The following is a 14,498-nucleotide window of genomic DNA, read 5'->3' on the forward strand; positions in this document are numbered from 1 at the left end:
TCTTTGTAAAAATATATATTTTATGCATTATATTTTACACATTGTACATATTTATTTCCTCATACATTATGTATGTGTGTGTGTGTTTGTGTGTGTGTAAACACAGTATAGGAAAAATACAGAAAGAAACGTAGAAACACTCTCAGGGAATGAGACTGACATGGCAGGAATGAAAAATCACTTTTGGTTTTTACTGTGTACTTTACATACTTCTGTTTGATTTGTGTGTTTTTAAAGTACACATGTTGCTTTAATAATCTGAAAGTAACTAAAGACAAACTGAAAAAATAACAGTGGGACAGAGATCAAGATGATTATACTGAATCATTTAGCCAAATTTGTGACAAAGTAGTTGAATTGGTTGAGTTTGCCCTTTTCTAAAGAGAAGTAGAGGTATTTGTTAGGATTCTTATCTAAAGTCTACTATAATCATAAAAATTCAGGATTGCTTCTGTTTCCTTTAGAACAGGTCAAGTCTTCCAAGAGAAACTTTAGAACATGGATAAGCTACCAGCAGTTTTTTATCCTCTACCTCTTTAGCAATGGTTATTTTAAAAGGCAATAAATGCACTACCAGCAAATTCCATCAATACTGATTTCATATCAATATGAAAAAAAAAAAAAAGTCATTGTCAAATCCACTTTTTCCAAAGGTGCTCTGCAGGATAACAGATATTCCTTGAAGAAAGGATATGTATGTGGGTAAATATGTTTGGAAAATGCCGGATTTAACAATATCACACAAGTTTATTTACAGCAGGAATTCTCTAATATTCAAGAGCAGGGAGGAAAAAGTATGCAGAGTCTCCCAAACTATTTGACAACAGTCATGTATCCCAGGCCAGCCTAGTGGCTGCACACTGTGGAAGCATCAGCTAATGTTTGATGAATGAAGAAAACGGCAGGAAGAAGTTAACATGAGGAAATGAGGATAGAGGAAACTAGTGTATGAAGTGTATCATTAGCATTGTCCAACTTCTCTGAAGCTTTGTACTGTCTGTCTGAATCATTATAATGAGCATTGATTTCAGAATCTAAATTTTGGGCAAGTGAAATTAATTCCTACCACAAATCACCTGATCAGTTGGTAAAAAGAAAGACAGCTTCTCCAGGCCCTGACCTTAGACAGTTTGATCCAGATGATCTAAAGTAGGATCCAGAAAGTGTATTTTTAACAAGCAGGTAATTCTAATCCTTGTGATTTAAGGATCAGGTTGAGAAACACTGATTCATGAAAAAATTTAGATATTTTATATATAGACTAAAATTAAAATGGAACAAATTTACCTCCATATGATCAGGATTTTCAACTTGGAACACACACAGACAGGAATCAATATCATCTTGCAGATAGTTTAAACCCACACATGATATATTTCCAAAGGAAAAAAATCAAGCTTCTTGGAGACCTGTCCTTTGTAGTAAAATTTCTCATTCTAATCTCATTATGTCCTGCAAACCAATCTGGCCACAAAGCTTTGTCCTGTGCTTGTTCTTATCTCTTGATCTGGGATTATAGCTTTTTCAACTGTGAATCCACAGCATTTGAAAGTTAGTTCAAGCCTTCAATAGCTCAAACTGAAGTGATCCAGGGCAGTTGAGAATCACATTTAGGTGTGCCTCCTGGTTCTACCTCAGTTTTGTCATCTGTGAAATGGGGTACTTGCATTATATCGGTTATTGTGAGTATTAAATTAAATGACGCAATTTATTTAAAGTGCATTATGCAGTAGCTATTATTTATTTTATATGCATTGATATAATGCCTTCTGTGTGGGTTTTCTTGTGTTTTTAGTGTTTGCCAAAAATGCTAATGGAACACTCCTTTCTCCAACATAGTTGAGAGATTTGGTATTTTATATAATATAATTTATTTATTATATTGGTATTTAGTTATTTGTAATAAATATTTCCTATTATTTAAATTATTAATAAGAATCTAATAAATTACTTAGAACTGAGTCTACTTTTGTAATAAATCTGGAGGACAGTTTGATTTCAAATGATTTATTCATTGCCCCCCATGACCTATGAAAATGCCCTGTGCAATCCAGTAACTTAGTATGGATACATTTTCCACACTTCATTTTCTATGTGGAAATAGGGCTAACATTGTTTGTCAGACTTTATGTCCTCATCTGAAAAATGTAGCCATTACATTCCTTGTTGTCTTTGTAGCATCAAAAACATAAACACCAACTGATCATTGTATGTTAATGGCATCTTGTAACTTGTCTCCTAAACCCTTTTCCTCAGTGGAGCCCAGTACACAGTTGAACTTCTCCAACCTTAGGAAATAAAAATGACCAGTAAAAACCCATGAACAAAACAAAGATTCAGTCAATGGAGTAAAAATAATCTCAACTCAGTCTTTCTTTTTTCTTTAGTAGCAATTATCTGGAGACATACGTATACACATATCTATATCTCCACACTGGAAGAGAGTCAAAATTATGTGATGGCTAAAGGTCTTGATGATTCAGTGATTGTAATTTAATTGAATTCAACCAAAATAAGCCCTTCAAAATCACCAGAGTCTTCCAGCCATGCAGTAAACTTTAAATGAAGACATACAGTGTAATTTATTAAAAGGCAGGAATTATTTCAGATTAAAATTCATGTAACTCATTGTTAAGCAAATTTCAATTTCAGAGTATTGAATTACACTCAGTATCATTGATTTATAGCTCAAACAGCATGTGAGATGTTGCTTTGAATTCATACTATTATGGGAAAAAGTCTTTAAAAAAAGTACTTTTTAATTTGCATATTCAGTATATACATGATTCATCTATAGACTTAGGTAATTAAAATCATAAGTGCTTGAACTTGATAACTACAGGATAAGTTGTCTCCCATCTTGACTATAACACCCTAAGGTTAATCTAATCTAACAAATATTGAACCATTAAAATATGCATTCTCTAGACATTTTTGTCTGCCTCTTAACAAACTTTGAAGTCACTTTGGTGAAACTGAGGCACTTTCATATATCCAGTTCATGACCCAAGAGGGCCTTCAAAAAGAAAAGGAGACAATCTTAATGACTGGCTCTCAACCTTGGTGGCATATTGGAACCATCTGGGGAGGTTTCAAAATAGCTGATGCCTTGTGAGCCACCCCAACAGATTTGATGTAATCAGCTCACTCCAGGTATTAGGATTTTAAAAACCTCCCCAGTCAAGGTATGTAAACCACTGATCTCAGCACTATTTCATGCCTGAGGAAATAGAAGACAGTCCCCTATTCTTTCCTGAGGGTCAGGGGATGTGGTTGGTTGAAAAATAGTCCTTAAAGAAGTTTACACACTAGTCTTTGGAAACTGAGAATGTTACCTTGATGGCAAAGGGACTTTGCAGAGGTGATCAGGTTAAGGATCTTGAGATGGGGAGTTTATTCTGGATTATCCAGGTGGGCCCGAGATGTAACCGCAGGAGTTTTATGAGAAGGATGCAAGAGGAGTCACAGCCAGAGAGAAGGTGTGGAACAAGAAGGTAAGGGATAGAAAGAAATGTGAACATCCTGTGCTTTTTGCTGGCTTTAAAGACGGAGGCAGGAGCCACAAGCCAAAGGATGTTCATGGCCTCTGGAAGCTGGAAAGGTCAAGGGAATAGATTCTCCCTGGAGCCTCCCAAAGGAATGCAGCCCTGTGGACTCATTTTAGACATCTGACTTCCATAATTGTAAGATAATAAATTTGGATTGTTTTAAGCCACTAAATTTGTGGTAATTTATTACCACAATAGGAAAATAATATAGGAGAGGACAAAGTCTGTCCAGGAGCAATTTGCAATGGTCTGATGGGGAGCTCTGTGGCTCTTAAATATCCAAACACCAGAAACTCAGCAAGAAAAGCAAAGGCCAAATTGCTATGATCCACATTTTTGTTAAATGTTAAATACATTTCTTAAAACATTTTCTAATCCTTACTTTTTTTATATGTAACAATACTTTTGTTATGTAGAATCTCCTTAAATAGGAACTAACTAAATGTCATGTTATTTCTGCCAAGCACAACCTCAGATTAAAGCAAATAAATGAAGATCTGTCCAAACATTTCTGAAAAGCTGCCCACCATGGGGAGGTTGACTTGCTTTTCAGGTTTGCAGGTCCTGGTTTGGTCATGGTAACTTTGAAGTTCCTATTTAGTAGATTCTTAAGAGTATGAACATTTGCTATCATAAAGATACCCTTTTATTAGCTGAATACTATATACAGAGTCTACGTTGCCTTACCATCCACCACCAGCCACTTCTTGTGAACAAAAAAAGAGCCACCAAATCACCAGCACCAATCATATTTTGACCTTTCAGGCTTTGACTGAACTGACCTCTGAGCATGGTATCAACCCAGGTTCCAGCACAGTTTGAATATCAAGAGCCTAGAAAATGCAGCTTTTGCCTTGGAGTGCTATGGTGATTCTCTTTCAATTAGCTTACACTATTAAATCTAAAATTAATTTTGATCATTTATGTAAAGTCCCTAGAGAGGTGGTCTATTTATAAGAGTTATTCAGTAAATCTTAGTTCTCCTACTAAAATATATAAATAAAAACATTAAGAGATGAGAAGGCCTGGATAGAAGCCAAATTAAACCATTACAATTTGAGTGCTCATGGACAACTTCATTAACTTCCTTGAGTTTTGTTTAATCCACAAATACGTGCAAAACAAAATAAATATATATCCCTACAGGTTTTTTTTTTAATTTTATATTTTACTGAAGTGTAGTTGACAATGTTAGTTTAAGGTATATAGCAAAGTGATTCAGTTATACATATACACACATACATATTTTCCTTTCAGATTCTTTTCCATTATATGTTACTATAAAAAATTGAATATATTTCTCTGTGCTATACAGTAGGTTCTAATTGTTTATATATTTTTATATATGTGTATCTATTAATCCCAAACTCCTAATTTATCCCTCCTCTGCCCTTTCCCCTTCGGTAGCCATACTTTATTTTCTATGTCTGTGAGTTCCCAACAGTTTTTTTTTTTTTTTTTTTTACAGCCTGCGTATTTTCTAATATTGTAAGAATTAGTGGCATTATTATCAGGGGTCAATCTGGGGCTGTCAGCCAGTTCTACTAAGCACAATCTCCTTAATGATTCAACATGATGAGCACATTCCTACCAGACCAATTACCTGTCAACCACAGAAAAAGGGTTTCCAGCATATTCCTCTAGGAAAATGTTCATACTGCTTAACCACATAATCTCCCCACTGATAGTATTTTAGTTCGTAATAATCAAACTCTATGGACTAAAGATGAAAGAAATATCATTAGAATCTCTTCCTCATGTTCCTAAACTATCCCTTCCAGTGAGGTTTTGGGTTTATCAACAAAGATCAGTCAAAGACTTGGTGTGTAGAGTCAGGCAAAGCAGGAGGTCATGGGACTCAGGGAGGTTTCAGGCAGAACCAAAGAGGCAGACTTGCTGTGGGAACTTCTGGCTCACCAGTGACCCCAAGAGTGTTACAAAATTCAACAAAAACAAACAGATGGCAAAAACTCCCCAGCAAGGCACATTTATTTATTTACTGTCTCTAAATACATTTTTACATGAGTCCCAAAATGCTGTGGAAGGGTGTGATAAAAATCTAACAAACAGAAAGTTGCAGCTCCAATTTCTGATCTGAGCAGATAATTTGGACAAAATCAAGCACACACATGTATTATTAAAGGAAATGCACCCCTACTCACTCATCTCAAAAAGTTCAGCTTCTCAAGATTGATCCAATCTGCTCAGTAACAGTAATGTATGTATATTTTATGATAACTTGTTTCCTGAAGTAATATGGGAACTTGGGCTGTTCAGCCACTATTCCCATGCTTCTACAGCTAGAACCCCTTTATCTCACCAGAGGATATTTTAGCCTGAGAAACCTTTCTTTTTAATTGTTAAATCGTGTATTTTCTTCCCGGGTGAGTTTTACCCCCAAAACACCAAGATCCAGTTACATCAGATTTTTTAGGTGCTCATATGTCATTTGTATACTAAGCAAAGTCCAAGAGATTATTTTCACCAGTAATCTTTGCCACTAATAAGGATGAATATAAACCAGCAGCCTTAAAACCAGAGGTGGGCATTTCACCGGTAATGCTTTTTCATAGCTCCTTGATGAAGATGATCAACTAAGGCAAAACTTCTGCATGATCTATTAATAGAGAATGAGGATTAATGAAGGATTATGTCATAATGAGTCTGCCTGCAGAGTAGCTTCAGTTCTGGTCCTTTGCTGCCAAAATACAGTTCTCATTTCCAACAAACAAAGTCTATCTGAGAGAAAGCACAGAGCCCCTTTAGAACTGGAAAGTCCTGTGCATAATAATGACTGTCTAACTCTTCTTTTGCCAAAGAGCTTCAGCACTTTCAATGTCATAGGTCAATGCAGTGATTCAGAGGGGGCCTGATCCTTATCTAAGCTTTTGCAACAAAATTAGAATGTGCTGTAGTCTTATTAAAGAAATGTTTGTTCCTCCATCAATGAGCTGAAAAGAAAGCAGCTCAATGTACTTTTGCAAATTACAGCAATAAACTGCTTGAATTAACTGCTTTATTACAAATATTTAATTATTCTGAGGGTTAAATATCCAACATTTTGGGAAGGGAAAATTAGCAGTCCACTTGATAATCTACTTCATTTAAAATCTGTTACAACGGTGTATTTTTGTTTTTATTTTTAAACAATTCCAATTTTCAGTTGTCTTTATTGTAAATTCAGCCAGTTTCCATTTGAATGAAAAAGAATAATACATACAGCCCCTTCATTTTGAAGTAAATTATCAAGAAAATCTAATTCGTCACCTGTGGGAAATTACAAGAAGTAGAACTTGTTTTCATTTCCGAGGAATACGAACAGTTACAAAAATGAAACAGGACCCAAAACACCAAGTTAAGGTCTGTCCTTTTTTTAAGTAAGACCTATTTCAAGATTTAGATAAAATAACATCATCATTGTTATTGTTATTATTATTAAAATGGTTGTGGTTTAAATGTTATTTACAGTATATTTCCTTTTAAAATAAAAGGGACCATGAATTAAAACTTTACATCAAAAGGAAACTCGACAAATACATGTTGAACAAAAAGCAAATGTTCTCAAAGGAAAGTTTTTTACTCCAACAAAATAAAATTCAATTCATCAATACAAATCTGTTTCACATTTATTAGTTCAGTGGTACCAAAGGAGATGAAAATTATTTTTAAAAACTGATCATTTTATCTGGGTTATATTCTTAAAAAATAAGAAAATAGAGAGCATTTTGCCAAAAGGCAAAGAAAAATATCACAATAACAGAAACTAGATCAACCAGGATATGCTTCAACAGAGGGACATATCAAAGCATTATTATAGTCTCTCTCCACTTACTATTTGGATTTACTAATCTACATCACTAAATTGACCATTCAGTGCCAGAAAATCTGCCATGTAGGTCTCGACTTTTCATAGCAGCTCTTAAATGTGTATTCGGAAACTACAAAGTACTGAATATATTTTCAGCCTTTTTATACTACGATTTACAACTAATGACCTTAAGCAATGTCATGCATGTAAAACAAAATTATGAGACCACCCTGGTTTAGAGCCGAATAAAGGTATAGAATCAAACTTCATTATCATTCAAATTTAATACGGGAGAACAGCAGTAAAAAAACAAAAAACCCATAATAATATAGATAAATCTATTTTGCCATTTTATTTTATAAAAATACCCTCCACTTGTATTTTGCTATTACCAGCTCAGGGTAAGTAGACAATTACCTAAGCTTAATGCCAAAAGTAATAATGCACTGCATACATTCAAAACCCTTGTGCCACATCAGCCAGTGCCTGTGGGGATAAAACAGTTATCAGTTGCTCCTTAGTGCAATAGCGGGTTTGAAAAATCTGGCTGTCCAGGCTGACATTAAGTGAAACCATAGTTTTTGCTTGATTCAGCACCCAACACAGGAAACCCTGATCCTGGGATGACTCCACTGGCAGCGTGCCTCCCGATACCCACTGAACTGCGGGCTACTTTCTGTCCCACTACTTCCCATGAAAGAAGTCCTTTTACTTCCCTGCTATAGTTGGCACACTGCCCTTTTCACAGACCCAACGAACCGTCATCTTGGATGTAACAAATTAGTACATTCTCAGAATAATAATAAGTGCAGGCATGAAAACACTATTGTTTTTATTTGGAAATGAAGTAACTCATTTTAGCTGGGTGACTTTTTCAGTGTAACACCACAGGCCAAAAAAGAAAAAAATCTTTTCTGAAAAGAATGGTCAATTTCAGGAGAGATATGACACATCATTTGCTGTAAAAATCAGGGAAAGGCAAAAAAAAAAAAAACAAACAGAAAAAAATGGCATTTTTTGCAGGGTAGTTATAGAGAAAATAGAGGGTTTGAGAAAAATACAAATATGAAATAATTAATGTGTCTATTTCAAAGTACAATTAGAGAAATAAGATTGGGAATAAGTATAATATGGAGTTGATTTTTGATATCAAGGTAAGATCTATTAACTGATTTTTCTGCCTGTAACTGTAAAAATTATATAACAAACAGTTTTTTTAAAATGAGCTTTGAGTATATTAGAAAAAAATTAAATGTAGAGAATGTTAAACACAAGAGAATAACATAAACATGTTTTCATATGTTGATGAATGTGTCAAAATTTACTTTCAGTTTTCAAAAAGATCCCTTTCACCCACTATATGTGTGTGTGTGTATGTACATGTGTGTATTTTCATTTTCAGGAATTTTTTACCATGTTTATAAAGAAAAGGAAAAAGTTAGTATTTTCAAATTTGCACGTAAGTGAAATCTACTACAAATTAGAGCCATGAAATTACAGGAAATACTTTTCCTCATTATTCTGGAAGAGCTATCACCACTTTTCAATGTCAAGAACCCTGAAAACTATGACTATAACAACTATTGTTATAATAGTCTTTATGACAGCTTCAACTGAGATTTAACTGAGATTTGAATAGCAAGTATACCTTTAAGCAGACAATAAGATGAAATTAGAACTGCCAAGATGTATGAAATAATAAAGTAAATAAATATATATTTTCAATATTCTAGCTTTTGTCCAATTTAAATGTCATTTCAAAATTATAATCTAGATATCAAAACAATCATTAATCTACTCTCCTTTGCTCTACCCTGATCATTTTAAACAAATCATGATATTTCATGTAAAAATGTACCACAAATTTACTAAACTTTCTGGTTCAAATGAGTTCAAGAATATCTCATTATAAATGGAGACAGTCCTGAAAAGGCAGCCAAGCATGACTAAAAAGATCACTCTTTTACACAAAAAATAGCCTTCTTATTTTACCCTTTGTTGAAAAGACATTTGGCCAGCCACAGGGGAAATACATAATCTACTTTTATATTCAAATGATTTATTTGAAAACTCTATGGCTACAATGACCCTAAAACAATTCTGGATTGAATATACATATTACATGGGTTTATGTGATCTTAATCATTGACTTATTTTCATGTGTTGGCAATGATTTTGGCAACTCTTTTTAAAAGAGAAAAACACATTCATACACTTTAATAAAAATTTACCATGAAGTAAAATTAGATCTGAAATGAAATAAGTGGTATTAATGTAGTATAGTTCTGGAAATAATTTTATCCGTGAAGTCAAGTTTGAATATTGCAGTTCTTTTCTCATAGCAATCTATCAATTTGATCTAATATACATTCCAACACACAACCTATCTGGTAACAACATGTCAGAAATTATGCCATCATAATTTGCCTTTTTATAAAGACAAGCAGCAACATTCAAACATTTCGAGATTTAAAAAACCTCCTTCCACATAGATTTGCTCTTTTCCATTCTGTGAATTTTTGTTTCAGTTTTTTGATAATAGAGTTGACATTACGCACTCTAAATTACAGTAAATTTAACTATGAAATATGCCCCTTCCCCCGCCAGGAGCTAAAGATGCCAGCAATAAATGATGTTTGTTCCTTTACTTTAAGTAAGACACTGATTCTTTCATTCAGTTGCTCAATATCCAAGATTATATAACAGCAGAGAACAGCATACACTGAGGAGGAAAAGCTTAAAGCAATTAGTTTCCTTCTAAGTACTTTAGCCCTCCTTATTTAGGTTTTTAAAAAACAGGCAATCATACAATGAATTTCAAGCAGTCCATACAAAGCATTTAAAAAACTGTTTCTATAGTCTTAATTTCCTTTCATCCTTGTACACATAAAAGAGAGGAAGTAGCAATCACATTCATGCCCTAAAATTGATCACTCAGATAGCCTAGAAAGTTTCCTATGTTTTCCACCTAGGTATTTTTCTCTGACTTTTCAAGGTACAAATGAGCTATTTCCAGCTCTGAAACAGAAGACCAAAATGTAAAATGTCGACTTGTCTTGCACATTCCGGGTGCCTCCCTAGACTCCGCCACTCTCCCAGCAGAGCAGAATGAGTATCTGTGCTAACCACACATTTCAGGACAAAGGAACTAATTCATGGGGGAGGGGAGACCACACACCATTTATAAGGTTTGTTCAGTTTACAAGAAAACTATTGTCAATGCTTTGTTGATTCATTATGAATGACCCTGCGTGACAAATAACAAGGGGCTACCTCCTTGCTGAGCCTCACCAGAATGCTTCGTGCACTCGAGAGTCGCCCAGGATCCGCTGGGCTAATTGTTATTTAAGGAAATTGGAGCTGTAGGTACATGAGATAGTTACGATCACAGGCATAGCCATCAGGTTGAAGATGTGATGAGACTGTGGCTCTGGTACCCAAAAGATCATGCACAATAGCACAGTGCTTGCTATTTGCTGTACAAAACTCTGATGTGAAGAACCAAATTCCACTAGAGGGAGTGAAAAGAGCCTAGAAAGGATCATAGAGATGCTGACTCTATGCAGGGTCCCACCACTAGGACATTTTAGTCACTACGAAATCTTCTGGTCTCCCCACCTACAAAATGGGACTAAAATACTTTTTAAAGGAAAATCACCTTAAAATCTTTTGTTGGAAAATGCTATACAGTGCACAAGTATTATCTTCATCATCCATTGAACCTTTGTACTTTTTTCTCTGTCCCGAGGGAAATAATAAATTGACATATTTTCTATCATCAGAGATCCTTTTAAGACCACAATGTGATTGCATTCCAGTACATCTCACACTTATCCCCATTAAAAACACACAAAAGGGTGAAAGCAGGGAAAGAAATAGGTAGGCATAAAGGGCAGCTCAGATATTCTGTTGTACAACATGGGCACTCTCTCCTAACCTGCCCCAGCCTCTAAGACGGGGATCATAACCACTGCACAAAGCAGCTGGCAAATGCGCCCTGCACATGTTCCAGTTGAAACTGGCCGCCCTGTGGGTAGGAGCACACAGATTGCTCTCCCGAGTGGCCATCTGATTGCAGATGAGCTCTGCTTTCCCCTACTGCTCCAACAACCCTGAATGGCGCCCTGTATCTTTTTAAGTGCCTGGTTTAGTTGGAAACACGGGAAAGAAATCTGTTCCAACTTGTGGTACCTATGTAGTAGCATTGTAGCATTTTCTTCCTTTTTAAAAATTTTTTTATTTTTATTTTTAAGGAATAAAGGGACCTTAAAAATAAACCTGGACCTCTGTAAAGAAAAGTTCTTTAGTAGCCTCAGGAAGAAAGAATCCTTACCTTTCCCCTGACATCTCCTTCAGTTCTATCAGCTATGGGATTTCCTTAGGTCACCAAGTGGTTTTTAGAAGAGAATAGAGAGTATTTATTTCAAGGTGGTGGGGAGACTGGCACCCTGATAGGTTGCTGATAAAATGTTACTCGGTAAACCTCTGTGGACGGCAATTTGGTAATTTCTACCCAAGCCCTACTCCCAGGAATCCATCCTACAGCTCTGTTCCCACGTGTGTGAAATGACACATGTACAGGGTTGTTTATTGTAGCTCTGTTAGCAATAGTAAAAGACTGGAAACATTGTAAATGTCCATCAATAGGTTGTATCATGATGCAAGGATACAAGGAAAGAATATTAAATGATCTTCAAGATACAATGTTAAGAAGAAAAAGCAAGCCACAGAAAAGTATGAACTGTATGAGTCTCCTTCTGCTAAAGAAGGGGGAAAGATTGAGAGGTATTGTTTATAAGCTCCCTGAGAGCAGGGTTCGCTCTTGCTTTGCTCACCCCTGGGTCCCCAGGGGCAGCAAATACTTTATTTCAGGTGAGGGAAGGTCTGAAATAAGTTGTAGTGAATGACGGAGAGTAAGAGAGTCAACAATAGGTTTGAAACATAAAATCTGATTCAAAATTGTATACAGAACTTGAAAGAAAACTTCATGAAAAAATACTAGAAAATAGTAACCCCAGGCTTGAGTGATTTCTCCCCTGCTCCTTTATCCTTTTATCTGCCTGTCAATTTTACTATGAGGATGCATTTATTTAACAATTTCACAATAAAACAAAATACTACATTGGACTTAAATCATCTGTATGACTCTTTGGTTGTGTGGTTTGGGAGAGGGTGAAACCAAGGATAGTTCTGAGATTTCTGACTTGGAAAACAAAGTGGATGTTGTTCAGAGGAGCTGAGCTGAGTAGGCGGATGAGAAGAAGACAGGCAGTGCATCTCACTGTTAAATGTTCCTCGAGGTTCATGCTGTGAGCTGGCCTTAGGGTGCCCTGTGAAATCTTTCTGGGCTTCGGTAACCACTGTATAGCAATTCCACTGTGAAGAATACGTAGCCAGACTCCCACTATGGAATCACCTGGGAGTTGCCCTTAGGACACAACCATGTTTTCTAAAGAAACTGACAAATCATTCAAAGCAGTGTTGACTTTCATGAGTATTGTTTCCATTGACTTGCAAATAAGTGCACTTGTGTAGAACAAAAATTCCTACACACACTGCCTCTGGTTACACAGAAACAGCTGAGGGTAAACAAGGTGGTGCTTAGCAAAATCAGGACCCTCTGCTTGGCATCCTCAGAATACACCTCCTTGTTGATTTCCCAGGGTTCCAAGGACATTTCCCACTTTTGCTGGCTCTCTCTGCAACCTGGAGCCCACCCCGTGTCCATCTTTCCAGCAGGCCTCCGTTCCCTTCCCCAAATCCTCCCCCTTCCCTTGTCCCCTAGGCGGGGTTCTCTCCTCCCTCCCTCTCTGCCCTTCCCCAAGCCTAGCTTTGCTCTCTGTGCTGATTCACTTCTATTTTAGTTAATATCAATTATTACTGGAATCATATCACACTTTCCCGAAAGCCCTAGATTTTCTAGCATATGGGATGTTATGTGAATTTGAAAATGTTAGAATATGTATTTTCAAAGTCTCTGATGTGGAAACACATCATTTGCTAATAGAACAATTCCTACTTCCCTGTATAAGTTATAACCAAGGTTGTCTATTAAAGAGTTTTCCAAAGAGTTCCCAGGACTTAATGGGTCCAGAGAAACATGTTCAAATGGGTCAGGAAACTTGCCTCCTACATCACCCTCATAGAGCTTCACCAACAATAGTGGCTATTAAAGGCTTGGAAGAGTTCTATAATACCAGTCTAGTTTCATTTTGTTTATACCAGAATTTCCTACATTTATTTTACTTTTTACCCTCCTCTTCCCTTTTAGAGTCCCATTACTCTTTCAAGGAACTAGTAGTTCACGGAACACAGTTTCCTGCTGGTCTAGTGATGAATTCCCTTAAAAACCAACATTCTTCCTCTTATTATTATTGTTAGTATTATTATTATCTCTTGAACAAACTTGGTTAAATCCTCTATAAGAATGATATCATTTAATCCTCACTATAACTATATGACAAGTACCATTATAATTTTCATTTGACGGATGAGGAAAATGAGGCCTTGAGAAATTTTAAAACTTCCCCGAAGTCAAACCACCATTAAATGTCAGAGTCAGGATTCAACTGTTTCTGACTCTGGAGACCTGTATTCCTCTTCTCTGGGACTTACGAAAGTCTTCCTCTACAGTGTTTGAATCTGCATTTGGACCCGACCTTTAAGGAGTGGAACAATAATATCTCAGGGGCCTGTGAGGTGGAAGCAACAAGGGGAAGGGAAATGCATGGCATGAAGACCGGAGGCCACTGGCCTGGCTGCTCCTCCCCACCTGGTTATTCTCCCTTTAGGTATTTCATGTTCTCTTAAAATGAGCCTCAGTTTCCTCATCTGAAAAATGGGCAAATTGATACTTTTCAGGATTCTTGTAAGACTTGAAGTTAAAAATCTATATTCTAAGTAAGTGAAGTAAGCCAGAAAGAGAAAAGAAAGATACCATATGATATCACTCATATTTGGAGTCTAAAAAAAAAAAAAGAAGACACTAATGAAATTACTACAAAACAGAAACAGACTCACAGACATAGCAAACAATCTTATGGTTACTGGTGGGGAGGGGGGTGGGAAGGAATAAATTGGGAGTTGGAGATTTGTAGATATTAACTACTATATATAAAATAGATAAACAACGAATTTCTTCT

Source organism: Camelus ferus, chromosome 1 (assembly GCF_009834535.1).
Source record: "Camelus ferus isolate YT-003-E chromosome 1, BCGSAC_Cfer_1.0, whole genome shotgun sequence".
In the NCBI taxonomy this organism is placed as follows: Eukaryota; Metazoa; Chordata; class Mammalia; order Artiodactyla; family Camelidae; genus Camelus; species Camelus ferus.